We start from the raw sequence: 19,071 nt of genomic DNA, 5'->3' as shown, positions 1-19,071 counted from the left end.
TCCATGTGTCCTCTAGAGCCGGCCACACCGTGCTCAAACAAACATTAAAGTTATATCTTCAGACTGAACTTTCAGTCATCCGGGAGCGTACTATGGAACTATCAAGTTCACATCCGTGTACTGACCACTCCCCATCAATGTCAACCTTGACATGTTAAGGAACACACCTAATGTTTATTACATGTATCTAAAAATATAAAAAAAATCCTATACTATATCACAGGTTTCAGCTGACTGTACAGCCAAGTGTTCTCACTCACTAGAAGTATCAATGTTTATATTGGTCCGCCTCTCCTGTGTTCAAACATTCTGCAAAAATATCACAACATAATTTTCCATAACCGTTTGTTCTGGGCTGAGACAATTACACAGGGGCTTCGATTTTGATTACTGACCAATTTATAGAGTAAAAGTCATATATTATACCAGAATTATTTTAAATCTGTTTTTCAACATTTATAAAGTATTGATTCTAAATCTGTTTTTCAACATTTAAACAAAAGTGTCCAGATATTCTTTACACAGATGTTCAGAGCCACTTTGTTGTTTGTATCAATTGTTCATATTGAGTAAACGAGAAAAAAAAAATCGATGCTGCTGGATGCTGAATGTAGTCGCTGACGATGACGGTGTCGATCTTGCTTCTCCCCATGTGTAGACATCAATACCTGGTCCTCTTGTACTCCCATCCGGTACTCTTGAATGACGACAGAGTGTAGTAGAGCGGAGTGCCAAGTGACAGCTGTAGAATACTGTTACTTCGGCCATTAATCTTGCTCTCGACAGTCCACACGCCTTCGTATCAATCACAGTTCACACGGCAGTCTTGATGTTAAACTTGACGTCGCAGATGACCACAGCAGAGCAGGACTGGATGTACCAACGGTGTCTCTTAGCAGGAGTGGTGTCAGAAGGTCGTAGAGGCGGGTTGCTTGTTTGCAGAACAGGTGAATCTCGTCTTCCATCATTGCTCACGTCATATCAGGCGTTTCTTGATGTCACCAGGTTACTAGGCCGTAAACACCAACTGTGTATACCCTCGTACCGCCGACTTTAGGCCAAAGGAGACAATTTTGCGACCTTCTATTGGCGAGTCCCGGTACTCTGTAGGGAAACCGTGCCTTCCACCTGTGACCGCCTTACTTCCGCTTTCTTGTTACTTCAGATGACGTAATCATTAATCTTCCGGCGAAATTCTTGAGTACTGCTACGTGCTTTCCATTTCTTGACCTCTCCTCCAACACTGCTGGAATGGCTGCAGTCTTGATGACGCAGCAGGTGGGTAGTGGTGATCTCGAGACAGCTACCCCGGCGTTGTATGGCACCTCCGGTGACTGCTATAATGTGGACAGCTCGCTGGCCCTGACAACCTCGTTAGTGACGTGAGGCGTCGGCCGGGTGACTCTTGGACAGTCACTCATCCCCAAAGTAACTGATGTATGGGTTACTGGGTCTGGTGGGGGGAGGGCTTTGTGTAACGTGCCTCCCCCCTCGGTCTTTACAGACAAGGGTTCACGTGTGGCTGGAACAACTAGGTCGGTGTACCAATCAGACCTGGGAACAGACAGACACAACACAGCGGAAGCATAGATATACTCTGGGTTTGGTAGGGGTGGAACCCAAGAGCACGGTAAAAGTTGCTACCTGAGTCAAGTATAGACATAGTACACCTCATTGCCTTTACAGGAAAATCTAATGAATACTAAATTATACTAACCAAGGAAGTTACTTTACTGTATAGCGCGAGATCTCGTCACCATAGGGTGGCGAGACTGCACCTGACTACTGATGAGCGATGACAGAGGGTCATCCTCATCTTCTGACTCGTCGGTGAAGCCATGAGTCAGCACTGCTGAGTCAGGAACTAGACCCGCTGAAGGCAGTTCTAATTCCTCTCTAGCATGATAATGTTTCAATTTATTCACATGAATTGTCCTTTCCACCTGGTCCTCGAACACTCCTTTTATAACAAGATTAACCGGCCCCGCCCTTTTAATTACTCTATAGGGTCCTCGCCACCTCGGAGCTAGTTTCCTGCTCTGATTGGCGGGCGCAGCCTCATTCACTCTCAATACGAGGCTTCCTTCCTTCAACTCAAGAGGGCGCACTTTCTTGTCATAAAAATGAGCATACCGAGTCCGTGCCTTCTTGGACGCTTCGGCTGCAATATTCCATGCATTTCTCATTTTTCCAAGGACCTCTGAAGGATAGTCCTCCCCGTATGCAACATTATGTCTGTTAAGCAGACCTGAGGGGAAATTGCATGAATTACCAGTAAACAAATGAAGTGGTTGGGTGTTAATTGATTGGTGGATGGCAGTATTCAAGGCGAACTGAACATAGGGTAGGTGTTCATCCCAGGTGTTTGCATCATGTTCAGCAAGGATTGCAAGCATATCCTTGACTGAACGATTAGTCCGTTCCGTCATTCCGTTTGCTTGTGGGTGGTAGGCTGTTGTAAAAGCCGAAGTTGTCTCTAAAATCTTACAAACTTCTCTAAATATATTCCCATTGAATTCTTGATCCCGGTCAGAGACTAAAACTTTAGGAGGTCCGAATACAGTAACGAACCTACGCAAGAACGCATCTGCAACCGTACGAGAATCCTTCTGAGGTAATGCAACTAGTGTAGTGTATCTAGACAGATGGTCAACTAGCACCAACACATATCTGTTACCTGAATGACTGTGGTGTAAATCAATCAGATCGGCCCCCACACGATCTAACGGTTCACGAATTTCAGGAAATTCCTGAAGTGGGGCTTGTACCTTAAGGGTGCCTTTCCTCCTCTGGCAACGAGGGCACGACTTCACGAAATTGATTACCTCAGAAAGTAATCCTGGAAAATAAAATAGAGACTTTGCTTTTAAGTGCGTTTTAAAGATCCCCGGATGCCCTGCAATTTTTGAAGCATGCGCAAGCTTTAACGCTGATGACCGCAACGCGTCCGGAATAACTAGCTGAAATACTGCCCTATCATTCTGGCTATTAACATAATACAGGACGCCCTGTTTCATTTCAAAATCATGAATAGGTAAATTCTTTTTCTTTTTCGGGTATTTTCCTCCCTCTAAATACTCAATAATCTCTTTCCATCTCGGCTCGTTCATCTGGTATTCTCTCATTTTATCCGATGGAATGGTTTCAATATTTTCATTAATCTGCATTGCCGCTATATTTCTACTTAGCGTGTCTGGCACAACATGTGCTGGACCAGGCTTGTACAAGATCTGGAATGAGTGGGCCGAAAGTTCGTGAGACCAGCGTGACATTCGTGGGCATTTCGTTCGCTTTTTAAATATGTGTGTTAATGCTCGATGGTCTGTGTAGATTACAAAATGCCGCTGAAATAGGTAAGGCTCGAAATACCTAACTGAATCTACTACTGCCAGTGCCTCCCGATCCGTAGCTGAATAACGAACTTCAGGTCCTTTGACCTTCCTACTGAAATAGGCTACTGGATGGGGTAAATTATCCGCATCTCGCTGAATTAAGCACCCGCCAATAGCTATACCGCTGGCGTCAGTGTGCACTTCCCACTCTTTCTCAAAATCGGGAATAGCTAATACCGGTGTCGTGATTAGTTGGTCTTTCAGTTTGCGATAGGCCTCGTCATGTTCGGATTTCCACACAAACTTCGCATTTTTCTTTGTCAGATCAGTCAGGGGTGCTGAAATGCCAGCGAAACCTTCAATATGACGACGAAAATATCCGGCCGCCCCCAAAAACCTACGCACGTCCTTTGCTGTCCTTGGAGTAGGCATGTCAGCAATGGCGCGGCAAGAATCTGGGTCAGGTCGGATACCGTCTGGGCACACCTGGAACCCCAGAAATTTGAATTTCTGAGCTGCCAGGGTGCACTTCTGAACATTCAGCCTGAAACCTGCCTGATCTAACAACTTCAAAGTCTCAGTCAAGTCCTGTAGGTGTTCCTCAAACGTCCTGGAATATATCACAACATCATCCAGGTACGCTAAAGAATGCCTACCCAGTACCGGACTAAGGATAAAGTTGATGGCCCTCTGAAACGACGAAGGCGCTGTCTTCAAACCAAACGGCATCCTACGGAATTGATAAGTGTGCCTACCATCCGAGAATGCTGTTTTTTCCCTATCCTGTTCTGCCACCGGAATCGCCCAATACGCCGATTTTGCGTCAAGAGTTGAGAAATACTTAGCAGCACCAAATTGATCTATTATCTCCTGTATTCGGGGCAACGGATACACATCACCCTTAGTTAGTTCGTTCACCTTCCGGTAGTCTACACAGAAACGATAACTACCGTCCGGTTTCCGAACTAGCACAACAGGAGAGAGCCACGGTGACGTACTAGGCTCTATAACGCCCTGTCTCAACATTTTCTGGCACTCCTCCCTGATAATGTTCTTTGTCTGTTCTGGCAACCTCCACTGTCTTGTGTACACAGGCAAATGGTCACCAGTTGGAATGGTGTGCTCGATCTTATCAAGGAGACCAATCTGGTCATCCTCTGTCGCAAACAATTTCGGGAATTTTCGTAAAACTCCTCTCAGTGCCTTCCTATCTGCCTGTGCAACATGTTGCAAATCAAGTGCTGAAATTAATTTTTCCACTTCCTCTACATTCTGTGCAACATTTCTCGTCTCGTATTGTACTTTGGATGGTGTTTTAGTGTTCAACATATTCAGTGCACTACATTGTGCAGTGACGGCTGGCGTCTCAGCTGACTCATGGTGAAAGATTTCTGTGTCCTCCACCATGGTTCCCTGAGATACCCTATCACCTGCCCTGAAGCGAAAAGTCTTGTGTGAAAGATTGACAACTGGAATGAGTGCACCTTTATCGAGCACTACAACTAAGTGATGAGGAATTAATAAACTATCACATCTCCCAGCCACCTGAAGGGTGGTACCTGGTTGAATGTGACGTCCCACGGCTACTTTAATAAATTTAACAGAATGTGGTGGGCAACTCTGTTTGGTCAATGCATGCAATGCGCATGACCTCTTAACTGTGTCTGGAAGAGACTTAAAAATCAATTTTGGATAGTGCGCATTATATTTCAGCTTCCTCTTAATTGAAGCTACAACTGGGGGATGGTCGATCATCTCCACTGGGTAGAAAGTCTGTCCCAACTGCAACCTGCAGTTCCTAGCCCCTTTTTGAGCAGACAAGGAATAATCAAATCGCGACAGAAAATCAGTTCCCATTAAGATGTGACCAGGAAAATCAAGGTTCTCTACGATCGTACATATATGAGGCTGCAATTCCCCATCAATCTCAAAATTAACTGTACCTTGACCTACGATCTCAATCTTCTCCCCATTGACTGCTGTTAATGTCTTTGCGCAACGTTGAAGACGTGCATACTTAAAATTGCTGAAGGCTGACTTTTTAATTACCGTTGCCTGGCTTCCTGTATCAACAAAAGCTGTCAATCTCACACCTTCCACTTTCACCACAAAAGTAGGCCTACCATCACTAGGAGCCTGCTTTCATGCTTTCGTAGGAGTGACTTCGCAATCCCTCTGTATATGCCCGCGCTTCCAGCAGGAGTAACACCTCCGCGGATCTCTGTTGGTACCCCGCGCAGGGTGGCTCGAACTTGCAGCTGTGGGCTGCTTCCCGCCTGATGAACCCGCGCCACAGTTCCTCGGCTTGGCTCCCTCGCCTTTACTTAACGCCTCTACGTATGGCAACAACTGAGTGCCCGGCGTCTCCGTGCGCATCTGCCTGTCTAAGGCTGTGGCGGCCTGGGGTTGGGGTTGAATTATGGTGTGGGTGGCCTGGGGTTGGGGTGTGGATGGAGGTTGGGGTTGAGGTATAGTGTGGGTGGCCTCGGGTTGGGGTGTGGATGGAGGTTGGGGTTGAGGAATGGTGTGGGTGGCCTCGGGTTGGGGTGTGGATTGAGGTTGGGGTTGAGGTATGGTGTGGGTGACCTCAGGTTGGGGTGTGGATTGAGGTTGAGGTGGGTATGAGGTCGCCTGGGGTTGGAATGGGTATGGGGTGGCCTGGGGTTGGAATGGGTATGGGTATGGGGTGGCCTGGGGTTGGAATGGGTATGGGTATGGGGTGGCCTGGGGTTGGAATGGGTATGGAGTGGCCTGGGGTTGGGGGAAGGGTTGGTATGGGAACTGAGGATGGGGTTGGTATGGGAATTGAGGATGGGGTTGGTACGGGAATTGAGGATGGGGTTGGGGTTGTTGTAGTGGTGGATGAGGTGTACCTGAGCGGTCCCCAGTGGTGTCAGAAGAGGTGCTGTCCTCTACACTTCCACTTCCACTCCCACTGGTCCCTACTGACTGGTCACTGTCTGGGTTAAACATTTTCTGTGATTCCTGGTGTGCCACGTCTCTTCTAAACTACCCTTTAGTGCACCCTCGACCCGGACTCACTACAACCGTAACCTTATACAATAAAAAAAAATCACAACTCTTTTCCAAGAGAAAACTACTAAATTTCCAAAATAGGAAATACAACGATTTATCGAGAGAATCGCTGAAGTGAATCCAATGAATGAGTGTCTGCCCCGCACTCGTGTCTGCCCGTGAAATATCCCGCAGTTCTATTGCTGAAACCTAAGTCCTTTACGTTAAAAAAATTAAAGAATCTAATTTATATAAAACAATTTAAATGATAACGCAACTAACGCGCAGCACTCGTGATGGAGTAATAAAGAATATTTACTGTACTTGAATACTAAACGCACTTGAAGTGAGCAGCGTGGCCCCTGATGACTGATGGAGCGGGACCAGCTGCGCTGAAAAAACTAAGTCCCGCGCTTTTTCGCTTAAACGCTGAAAAATCTAAATTTTTGTTCTGAAGGAAAATAACTAGTTTTACGTTAATAAACCGCTCTAGCGATTAATATAGACACCCAGGACATATATTTGCTTACCAAAATTGACTTTTTATCAAAAAATTGCGTTTTTACTCAATTGCTGGACTCTGCCAAATTTTCCTGACTCCGAGGGAAAAATATTCTATCACCCCAAATATCACAAAACTCCTTTAATTCACAAAAATTTGGGTTTCTCGTTCCCAGATATAAATACGTTATTATTTACTACTGACGTTGTATGCAGAACAATACCGACACTTCGGGCGGTTTCAACACTCACTAATTCGACTTTTCGTCAAAATCCGAGATTTTCACCTCAAATGGACTCTGACAAAATTACAACACGATTTTCTCGAAAAATAACTAAATTCGGCAAAAATGTAATTATCACTGTTTTATGTTTTACGAACAGAATTACGTCCCTTGCGCGCACTAGAGAGTAATACTGACCCTAGGATATACACGAAACCTGAAAATTAGAATTTCCGCCAAAAAGTCAGATTCTAGCCCAAGCTGGACTTAGAAAATTTTCCACCTACGTTTCTACTGAAAACAGAATTCTATGTCTACAAACACAATTCTACCGTCTTACTGGTAAAAACTAGAAAATATCATCCGCATCGACTGGAGAATCCTAATGACGCCCAGAACATACACGTGACCCACGAATACAAATTAATTACAGTTAACGACTTTCCGACATTGACTTAGCCGAAAACTTATCCCAAAATACTTAGAAATATTCCACGGACAAATAACATTTACACGCAACTTACTATCCCTTAAACTCCTTCACTTACTATAGTGACCGACCAATAGCCCTAATTCCAGAGGATTAACTACACTCTAGTAACAACGCCTCTGACTTAGACTAATACAACAGGGAATAGCAAAGCTTAATGTACGCACTTAGCCTAATATGCAAGAAAATGCTAAACACTTTGATAAAAAAAAAATTTTTAACCGGGGATTGAATGTAAGGGAAAAAAAATTAATCTCTAGAACAACGAAAATGAACTGAAATTACTTTATAAATTGAAGTATACTTAATTCAAAAATGCACTCGACTTAATCTTATAATTGTTCCTACCGGCTCGCCGTACCACACCTAGCCTAGGGGCCTCGACCATCTAGGTTCCAACAGAGCGACACGCAGCTTTCAGCAACAATTATGACTAGGGACGACTCAACCTCCACTAAGTGTGCGATCACTTAATTGTTGAATCGCTGCTAGGTAGGTTACTAGTCCGTTCCTCGGAGGCCGCAACGCCCTTCACGGATTTCCGTTTTTCCTAGCGTTTTGGGTCGTCTAATAACGCCCTCGGACTATCTACTGGCGTCCCACAGATATATCCGCCCCCGACAGCCCTCAAGGAACTGCTGTTGAGAGTATGGCGGCTCCCAACACCTCTGAATTAATTGCAATGGGTCGAGTATGGTACCCAGTCCAATCAACTCGGAGCGGTCTCCTTTTCAATAAATCTATTTTAACAGCCTAATCTTACTAACTAAACCTTAATCATATCAGCCTGCATGACCCAAGATTCGCCAGTCCCCACTCAAACGCACTGTTGTGGGGCGCACTGCTAATCCTGGCCCGCGGCTGTCTCCTTAGCATCCGCGCACGTGTTCGAACGGCTAGACGCGTGAGCCTTTCAACAATTTCAAACAAAATTGTTGAAACCACCGCTGTGCACCATTGTAACACGGGTTAGGGTTCCTCTCTCTCTACTTCCTTCTTTTCCCTCTACCCGTATTCTTACTTTTTATTCTCTACCAAGGGACTCCAAAACGTTTACCAAAGCCAACTCCACGCCACGTGGTCCTAAGACGATTGACCGACTTAGGATTCTACAACCAGTATGGCGTGACCTAGGCTTTGAGCAAAACCCTAGAGTCGCCTCTACGCTGCCACCACCAGACCAGTAACACAAGAGCAATGATCGAGGTCTGGATCGATCACGCTAATTAATCAACCTTGGGGCTTGATCCCCACTATAACCGATGACCGTGGAAACTTAAGAGTGTGAAATTAATTACACGGGAATGATTCGATGTTAGAATCGGCGCCCAATCCAACTCTGTCTCGTGTGGACCACGTGACCAGGACAAGTATACACATAACCAAATGGAAACAAAAAAAATGCAAATTATTAACTTAATTAATTTATTAAAAGAAAAACTAAAACAAAAATCTAAATATGTTCACTCCCTGTCACTTTAACACTCCCTACTTGACCTGAATGGCAATGAATTGACTGTTCTTATACATAACAATAGCAACTATACCTTGGGCAACCAGCTAAAGATGTTGGGCTGGTCTTGGGGAGAGGTAAGATGTTTGACCTCTCCCAGCTGCTCTGGAGACCACACTGATCTCTTCCTCGTCTGGCCTAGCCCAGGCTAGAGCATTGTAACCTTCCGCTTAGTCAAAGTTTCACCAAGTTACTAGCAAGGTTTAAGTTATAACAATTAACCTCTGTTTGTACTGAATTGATCCAGACTGGTTGAATTATTTTACTGAAATTAAATTACACAAACATCTAACAGCAGAGCTGTTCCCGATCCCCCAAAAATGGTTAATTGAACTTTGAGAAATAGTAGACCTGTCAACCCTGATGACCTATGACCGCCGGTCACACCGCCTTACAAGTTAGATCTGATTCGTGACGTCACTGATGGTGACAAACTCAATAATTAGAATACTCTTGATATTGTATCCAGTACTATTATACAATACAATTTTAATGCAAAATGAATAAAGGCTAATTTTCTCTAAATTACTGAATACTATAGGATGGTTCATTATACGCAGCTATGAACAAAGCGTCGGTTATTTCCACCGCGAATTCCCCTGGGGTCAGGTTCTCAGGTCACCATGAGGGCTCAGCTTCCCATTCTCTTTTGTCGATAAACCACTCTGGATAATTCTTACAACAGCCTAGTTTGTTACACCAACACCAACCCCCTGCCAGTAGAGGGGGGCTGGAGCTACAGGTCCAGCACACCCGCTGCCAGTAGAGGGGGGCTGGAGCTAAGGTCCAGCACCAACCCCCTGCCAGTAGAGGGAAGGCTGGAGCTACAGGTCCAGGGCAAACCCCCTGCCAGTAAAGGGGGCTGGAGCTACAGGTCCAGAACCAACCCCCTGCCAGTTGAGGAGGGCTGGAGCTACAGGTCCAGCGCCAACCCCCTGCCAGTAGAGGTGGGCAGGAGCTACAGGTCCAGCACCAACCCCCAGCCAGTAGAGGGGGGCTGGAGCTACAGGTCCAGCACCAACCCCCTGCCAGTAGAGGGGGGGGGCTGGAGCTACACGTCAAGCACCAACCCCCTCCCAGTAGAGAGGGGGGGGGGCTGGAGATACAGGTGCAGCACCTACCCTCTGTCAGTAGAGGGGGGCTGGAGCTACAGGTCCAGCACCTACCCCCTGCCAGTAGAGGGGGGCTGGAGCTACAGGTCCAGCACCAACCCCCTGCCAGTAGAGGGGGGCTGGAGCTACAGGTCCAGCACCAACCCCCTGCCAGTAGAGGGGGGGCTGGAGCTACACGTCAAGCACCAACCCCCTCCCAGAAGAGGGGGGGGGGGCTGGAGCTACAGGTCCAGCGCCAACCCCCTGCCAGTAGAGGTGGGCAGGAGCTACAGGTCCAGCACCAACCCCCTGCCAGTAGAGGGGGGCTGGAGCGACAGATCCAGCACCATCCCCCTGTCAGTAGAGTGGGGCTGGAGCTACAGGTCCAGCACCAATCCCCTGCCAGTAGAGGGGGGGCTGGAGCTACAGATCCAGCACCATCCCCCTGTCAGTAGAGTGGGGCTGGAGCTACAGGTCCAGCACCAATCCCCTGCCAGTAGAGGGGGGGCTGGGGCTACAGATCCAGCACCAACCCCCTGCCAGTAGAGGGGGCTAGAGCTGCAGGTCCAGCACCAACCCCCTGCCAGTAGAGTTGGGCTGGAGCTACAAGTCCAACACCAACCCCCTGCCAGTAGAGGGGGCTAGAGCTACAGGTCCAGCACCAACTCCCTGCCAGTAGAGGGGGCTAGAGCTACAGGTCCAGCACCAACCCCCTCCCAGTAGAGGGGGCTGGAGCTACAGATCCTGCACCAACCCCCTGCCAGTAGAGGGGTCTGGAGCTACAGGTCTAGCACCAACCCCTTGCCAGTAGAGTGGGGCTGGAGCTACAGGTCCAGCACCAATTCCCTGCCAGTAGAGGGGGGGGTGTTGGAGCTACAGGTCCAGCACCAACCCCCTGCCAGTAGAGGGGGGCTGGAGCTACAGATCCAGCACCAACCCCCTCCCAGTAGAGGGGGGGGGGGCAGGAGATACAGGTGCAGCACCTACCCCCTGCCAGTAAAAAGGGGCTGGAGCTACAGGTTCAGCACCTACCCCCTGCCAGTAGAGGGGGGCTGGAGCTATAGGTCCAGCACCAACCCCCTGCCAGTAGAGGGGGGCTGGAGCTACAGATCCAGCACCAACCCCCTGCCAGTAGAGGGGGGGGCTGGAGCTACACGTCAAGCACCAACCCCCTCCCAGTAGAGGGGGGGGGGCAGGAGATACAGGTACAGCACCAACCCCCTGCCAGTAGAAGAAGGCTGGAGCTACAGGTCCAGCACCAACCTCCTGCCAGTAGAGGGGGCTGGAGCTACAGGTCCAGCACCAACCCACTGCCAGTAGAGGGGGGGCTGGAGCTACAGGTCCAGCACCAAACCCCTGAAAGTAGAGAGGGGCTGGAGCTACACGTCAAGCACCAACCCCCTGCCAGTAGAGGGAAGGCTGGAGCTACAGGTCCAGGGCCAACCCCCTGCCAGTAGAGGGGGGCTTGAGCTACAGGTCCAGCACCACGCCTCTGCCAGTAGAGGGGGGGCTGGAGCTACAGGTCCAGAACCAACCATCTGCCAATAGAGGGAAGGCTGGAGCTACAGGTCCAGGGCCAACCCCCTGCCAGTAGAGGGGGCTGGAGCTACAGGTCCAGCACCAACCCCCTGCCAGTAAAGGGAAGGCTGGAGCTACAGGTCCATGGCCAACCCCCTGCCAGTAAAGGGGGCTGGAGCTACAGGTCCAGAACCAACCCCCTGCCAGTTGAGGAGGGCTGGAGCTACAGGTCCAGCGCCAACCCCCAGCCAGTAGAGGTGGGCTGGAGCTATAGGTCCAGCACCAACCCTCTTCCAGTAGAGGTGGGCTGGAGCTATAGGTCCAGCACCAACCCCCTGCCAGTAGAGGTGGGCTGGAGCTACAGGTCCAGCACCAACCCCCTCCAAGTAGAGGGGGGGGGGGCTGGAGATACAGGTGCAGCACCTACCCCCCCAGTAGAGGGGGGCTGGAGCTACAGGTCCAGCACGAAACCCCTGCCAGTAGAGGGGAGCTGGAGCTACTGGTCCAGCACTAACCCACTTCCAGTATATTGGGGGTTGGAGCTACAGGTCCAGCACCAACCCCCTCCCAGCAGAGGGGGGGGGGGGGCTGGAGATACAGGTGCAGCACCTACCCCCCCCAGTAGAGGGGGGCTGGAGCTACAGGTCCAGCACGAAACCACCTGCCAGTAGAGGGGGGCTGGAGCTACAAGTCCAGCACCAACCCTCTTCCAGTAGAGGGGGGCTGGAGCTACAGGTCAAGCACCAACCTCCTACCAGTAGAGGGGGGGCTGGAGCTACAGGTCCAGCACCAACCCCCTGCCAGTAGAGGGGGGGGGGGCTGGACCTAAAGGTCCAGCACCAACCCCCTACCAGTAGAGGGGGGGGCTGGAGCTACAGGTCCAGCACCAACCCCCTACCAGTAGAGGTGGGGTGGAGCTTCAAGTCCAGCACCAACACCCTGCCAGTAGAGGGGGGGGCTGGAGCTACTGGTCCAGCACCAACCCCCTGCCAGTAGAGGTGGGCTGGAGCTACACGTCAAGCACAAACCCCCTCCCAGTAGAGGGGGGCTGGAGCTACTGGTACAGCACCAACCCCCTGCCAGTAGAGGGGGGCTGGAGCTACAAGTCCAGCACCAACCCCCTGCCAGTTGAGGGGGGCTGGAGCTACAAGTCCAGCACCAACCCTCGTCCAGTAGTGGGGGGCTGGAGCTACAGGTCAAGCAGCTACCCCCTGCCAGTTGAGGGGGGTTGGAACTACTAGTCCTGCACCAACCCCGGCCAGTAGAGGAGGGCTGGAGCTACAGGTCCAGCGCCAACCCCCTGCCAGTAGAGGGGGGCAGGAGCTACAGGTTCAGCACCAAACCCCTGCCAGTAGAAGGGGGCTGGAGCTACAGGTCGAGCACCAACCCCCTGCCAGTAGAGGAGGGCTGGAGCTACAGGTCCAGCGCCAACCCCCTGCCAGTAAAGGGAGGCTGGAGCTACAGGTCCAGCGCCAACCCCCTGCCAGTAGAGGGGGGCTGGAGCTACAGGTCCAGGGCCAACCTCCTGCCAGTAGAGGGGTGCTGGAGCTACAGGTCCAGCACCATCCCCCTGCCAATAGAGGGGGGCTGAAGCTACAGGTCCAGCACCAACCCCCTGCCAGTGGAGGGGGGGCTGGAGCTACAGGTCCAGCACCCCCCCCCCATCCTGCCAGTAGAGGGGGCTGAAGCTACAGATCCCACACCAACCCCCTGCCAGTAAAGGAGGGCTGGAGGTACAGGTCCAGCACCAACCCCCCCCCCCCCATCCTGCCAGTTGAGGGGGCTGGAGCTACAGATCCCACACCAACCCCCTGCTAGTGGAGGGGGGCTGGAGCTACAGGTGCAGCACCAACCCCCTACCAGTAGAGGGGGGCTGGAGCTACAGGTCCAGCACCAACCCCCTGCCAACAGAGCAGGGCTGGAGCTACAAGTCCAACACCAACCCCCTGCCAGTAGAGGGGGCTAGAGCTACAGGCCCAGCACCAACCCCCTGCCAGTAAAGGGAGCTAGAGCTACAGATCCTGCACCAACCCCCTGCCAGTAGAGGGGGCTAGAGCTGCAAGTCCAACACCAACCCCCTGCCAGTAGAGGAGGGCTGGAGCTACAGGTCCAGCCCCACCCCCCCTTCTGCCAATAGAGTGGGGCTGGAGCTACAGATCCAGCACCAACCCCCTCCCAGTAGAGGGGGGGGGGGGCTGGAGCTACAGGTCCAGCGCCAACCCCCTGCCAGTAGAGGGAGGCTGGAGCTACAGGTCCAGCGCCAACCCCCTGCCAGTAGAGGGGGGCTGGAGCTACAGGTCCAGGGGCCAACCTCCTGCCAGTAGAGGGGTGCTGGAGCTACAGGTCCAGCACCATCCCCCTGCCAATAGAGGGGGGCTGAAGCTACAGGTCCAGCACCAACCCCCTGCCAGTGGAGGGGGGGCTGGAGCTACAGGTCCAGCACCCCCCCCCATCCTGCCAGTAGAGGGGGTTGAAGCTACAGATCCCACACAAACCCCCTGCCAGTAAAGGAGGGCTGGAGGTACAGGTCCAGCACCAACCCCCCCCCCCATCCTGCCAGTTGAGGGGGCTGGAGCTACAGATCCCACACCAACCCCCTGCTAGTGGAGGGGGGCTGGAGCTACAGGTGCAGCACCAACCCCCTGCCAGTAGAGGGGGGCTAGAGCTACAGGTCCAGCAGCAACCCCCTGCCAACAGAGCAGGGCTGGAGCTACAAGTCCAACACCAACCCCCTGCCAGTAGAGGGGGCTAGAGCTACAGGTCCAGCACCAACCCCCTGCCAGTAAAGGGAGCTAAAGCTACAGATCCTGCACCAACCCCCTGCCAGTAGAGGGGGCTAGAGCTGCAAGTCCAACACCAACCCCCTGCCAGTAGAGGAGGGCTGGAGCAAACAGGTCCAGCCCCACCCCCCCCCCCCTGCCAATAGAGTGGGGCTGGAGCTACAGATCCAGCACCAACCCCCTCCCAGTAGAGGGGGGGGGGGGGCTGGAGCTACAGGTGCAGCACCTACCCCCTGCGAGTAGAGGGTGGCTGGAGCTACAGGTCCAGCACCTACCTCCTGCCAGTAGAGGGGGGCTGGAGCTATAGATCCAGCACCAACCCTCTTCCAGTAGAGGGGGGCTCGAGCTACAGGTCCAGCACCAACCCTCTTCCAGTAGAGGGGGGCTGGAGCTACAGGTCCAGCACCTACCCCCTGTCAGTAGAGGGGGGTTGGAACTACTAGTCCTGCACCAACCCCTGCCAGTAGAGGGGACTGGAGCTACAGGTCCAGCACCAACCCCCTGCCAGTAGAGGGGGGCTGGAGCTACAGGTCCAGCACCTACCCTCTGCCAGTAGAGGAGGGCTGGAGCTATAAGGCCAGCCCCAACCCCCCACCAGTAGAGGGGGGCTGGAGCTACAGGTCCAGCAACAACCCCCTGCCAGTAGAGGGGGGCTGGAGCTACAGGTTCAGCAGCATCCCCTGCCAGTAGAGAGGGGCTGGGTCAACACATCCAACACCAACCCCCTGCCAGTAGTGGGGGGGGGAGGTGCTGGAGCTGCAGGTCCAGCACTAATCCCCTGCCAGTAGAGGGGGGCTGGAGCTTCAGGTCCAGCACCAACCCCCTGCCAGTAGAAGGGGACTGGAGCTACAGGTCCAGAACCCACCCCCTTCCAGTAGAGGGGGGGCTGCAGTTTCAGGTCCAGCACCAACCCCCTGCCACTAAAGGGGGGGAGGTCTGGAACTACAGGTCAAGGACCATCCCCCTGCCAGTAGACGGGGGCTGGAGCTACAGGTCCAGCACCAACCCCCTGCCAGTAGAGTGTGGCTGGAGCTACAGGTCTATCACCAACCCCCTGCCAGTAGAGGGGGGGCTGGAGTTACAGGTCCAGGACCAACCCCACCCTGCCACTAGAAGGGGGCTGGAGCTACAGGTCCAGCACCAACCCCCTGCCAGTAGAGGGGAGCTAGAGCTACAGGTCCAGCACCAACCCCCTGCTAGTAGAGGGGGGCTGGAGCTACAGGTCCAGGACGAACCCCATGCCAATAGAGGGGGGGCTGGAGCTGCAGGTCCCGCACCATCCCCCCTGCCAGTAGAGGGGGGCTGGAGCTACAGATCCCACACCAACCCCCTGCTAGTGGAGGGGGGCTGGAGCTACAGGTGCAGCACCAACCCCCTGCCAGTAGAGGGGGGCTGGAGCTACAGGTCCAGCACCAACCCCCTGCCAACAGAGCAGGGCTGGAGCTACAAGTCCAACACCAACCCCCTGCCAGTAGAGGGGGCTAGAGCTACAGGTCCAGCACCAACCCCCTGCCAGTAAAGGGAGCTAAAGCTACAGATCCTGCACCAACCCCCTGCCAGTAGAGGGGGCTAGAGCTGCAAGTCCAACACCAACCCCCTGCCAGTAGAGGAGGGCTGGAGCTACAGGTCCAGCCCCCCCCCCTGCCAATAGAGTGGGGCTGGAGCTACAGATCCAGCACCAACCCCCTCCCAGTAGAGGGGGGGGGGGCTGGAGCTACAGGTGCAGCACCTACCCCCTGCGAGTAGAGGGTGGCTGGAGCTACAGGTCCAGCACCTACCTCCTGCCAGTAGAGGGGGGCTGGAGCTATAGATCCAGCACCAACCCTCTTCCAGTAGAGGGGGGCTCGAGCTACAGGTCCAGCACCAACCCTCTTCCAGTAGAGGGGGGCTGGAGCTACAGGTCCAGCACCTACCCCCTGTCAGTAGAGGGGGGTTGGAACTACTAGTCCTGCACCAACCCCTGCCAGTAGAGGGGACTGGAGCTACAGGTCCAGCACCAACCCCCTGCCAGTAGAGGGGGGCTGGAGCTACAGGTCCAGCACCTACCCTCTGCCAGTAGAGGAGGGCTGGAGCTATAAGGCCAGCCCCAACCCCCCGCCAGTAGAGGGGGGCTGGAGCTACAGGTCCAGCAACAACCCCCTGCCAGTAGAGGGGGGCTGGAGCTACAGGTTCAGCAGCATCCCCTGCCAGTAGAGAGGGGCTGGGTCAACACATCCAACACCAACCCCCTGCCAGTAGTGGGGGGGGGAGGTGCTGGAGCTGCAGGTCCAGCACTAATCCCCTTCCAGTAGAGGGGGGCTGGAGCTTCAGGTCCAGCACCAACCCCCTGCCAGTAGAAGGGGACTGGAGCTACAGGTCCCGAACCCACCCCCTTCCAGTAGAGGGGGGGCTGCAGTTTCAGGTCCAGCACCAACCCCCTGCCACTAAAGGGGGGGAGGTCTGGAACTACAGGTCAAGGACCATCCCCCTGCCAGTAGACGGGGGCTGGAGCTACAGGTCCAGCACCAACCCCCTGCCAGTAGAGTGTGGCTGGAGCTACAGGTCTATCACCAACCCCCTGCCAGTAGAGGGGGGGCTGGAGTTACAGGTCCAGGACCAACCCCACCCTGCCAGTAGAAGGGGGCTGGAACTACAGGTCCAGCACCAACCCCCTGCCAGTAGAGGGGAGCTAGAGCTACAGGTCCAGCACCAACCCCCTGCTAGTAGAGGGGGGCTGGAGCTACAGGTCCAGGACGAACCCCATGCCAATAGAGGGGGGGCTGGAGCTGCAGGTCCCGCACCATCCCCCCTGCCAGTAGAGGGGGGCTGGAGCTATAGGTCCAGCACCATCCCCTCCTGCCAGTAGAGGAGGCTGGAACTACAGATCCAGCGCCAACCCCCTGCCAGTAGAGGGGAGCTGGAGCTACAGGTGCAGCACCAACCCCATGCTAATAGAGGGGGGCTGGATCTAGAGGTCCAGCACCAACCCCCTGCCAGTAGAGGGGGCTGGAGCTACAGGTCCAGGACCAACCCCCTGCCAGTAGAGGGGGGCTGGAGCTACAGGTCCAGCACCAACCCCCTGCCAGTAGAGGGGGGCTGGAGCTACAGGTCCAGCACCAAACCCCCCTGCCAGTAGTGGGGGGAAGGAGCTGCAGGTCCAGCACCGACCCCCTGCCAGTAGAGGGGGCCTGGAGCTACAGGTTCAGCACCAACCCCCTGCCAGTTGAGGGGGGCTGGAGCTACAGTTTCAGCACCAACCCCCCTCCTAGTAGAGGGGGGCTGGAGTTACAGGTCCAGCACCAACCCCCTGCCAGTAGAAGGGGGCTGGAGCTACAGGTCCAGCACCATCCCCCTGCCAATAGAGGGGGGTTGGAGTTACAGGTTCAGGACCAACCCCCTGCCTGTAAAAGGCGCGGGTAGAGCTACAGGTCCAGCATTAACCCCCTGCCAGTAGAGGGGGCTGGAGCTACAGATTCAGGGCCAACCCCCTGCCAGAAGAGGGGGGCTGGAGCTACAGGTCCAGGACCAATCCCCTGCCAGTAGAGGAAGGCTGGAGCTAAAGGTCCAGCACCAACCCCCTGCCAGTAGAAGGCGGAGTGGAGCTACAGATCCAGGGCCAACCCCCTGGCTATAGAGGATGGCTGGAGCTACAGGTCCATCTCCAGCCCCCTGCCAGTAGAGGTGGGGGGGAGGCCTAGAGCTTCAGGTCAAGCAGGAACCCCCTGCCTGGAGAGGGGCCTGGAGCTACAGGTCCAGCACCAACCCCCTGCCAGTAGAGAGGGGGCTTGAGCTATAGGTCCAGCATGAACCCCCTCCCAGTAGAGGGGGGCTGGATCTACAGGTCCAGCACCAACCCCATTCTTGTAGAGGGGGGCTGGATCTACAGGTCCAGCACCAACCTCCTGCCAGTAGAGGGGGGCTGGAGCTACAGGTCCAGCACCAACCCCCTGCCAGTAGAGGGGGGCTGGATCTACAGGTCCAGCACCAACCCCCTGCCAGTAGAGGGGGGGCTGGAGCTACAGATTCAGGGCCAACCCTCTGCCAGTAGAGGGGAGCTAGAGCTACAGGTCCAGCACCAACCTCCTGCCAGTAGAGGGGAGATAGAGCTACAGGTCCAGCACCAACCTCCTGCCAGTAGAGGGGAGCTAGAGCTACAGGTCCAGCACCAACCTCCTGCCATTAGAGGGGGCTGGAGCTACAGGTCCAGCACCAACCCTCTGCCGGTAGAGGAGAGCTGGAGTCTTCATTTCCAGGACTAACCCTCTGCCAGTAGAGGGGGGCTGGAGCTACAGATTCAGCACCAACCCCCTGTTATTAGAGGGGGGGGGAGCTAGAGCTACAGGTCCAGCACTAACCCCCTGCCAGTAGAGGTGGCTGGAGCTACAGGTGAAATACCAAATCCCTGCCAGTAGAGAAGGGGCTTGAGCTATAGGTTCAGCAACAACCCCCTGCCAGTAGAGGGGGGCTCGAGCTACAGGTCCAGCACCAACCCCCTGCCAGTAGAAAGGGGCTGGAGCTACATGTCCAGCACCAACCTTCTGCCAGTAGAGGGGGCCTGGAGCTACAGGTCCAGCTCCAACCCATTGCCAGTAGAGGAGGCAGGCTGGAGCTACAGGTCCAGCACCAAC

Source organism: Procambarus clarkii, chromosome 15 (genome assembly GCF_040958095.1).
Source record: "Procambarus clarkii isolate CNS0578487 chromosome 15, FALCON_Pclarkii_2.0, whole genome shotgun sequence".
In the NCBI taxonomy this organism is placed as follows: Eukaryota; Metazoa; Arthropoda; class Malacostraca; order Decapoda; family Cambaridae; genus Procambarus; species Procambarus clarkii.
This window is presented reverse-complemented; position numbering follows the sequence as displayed.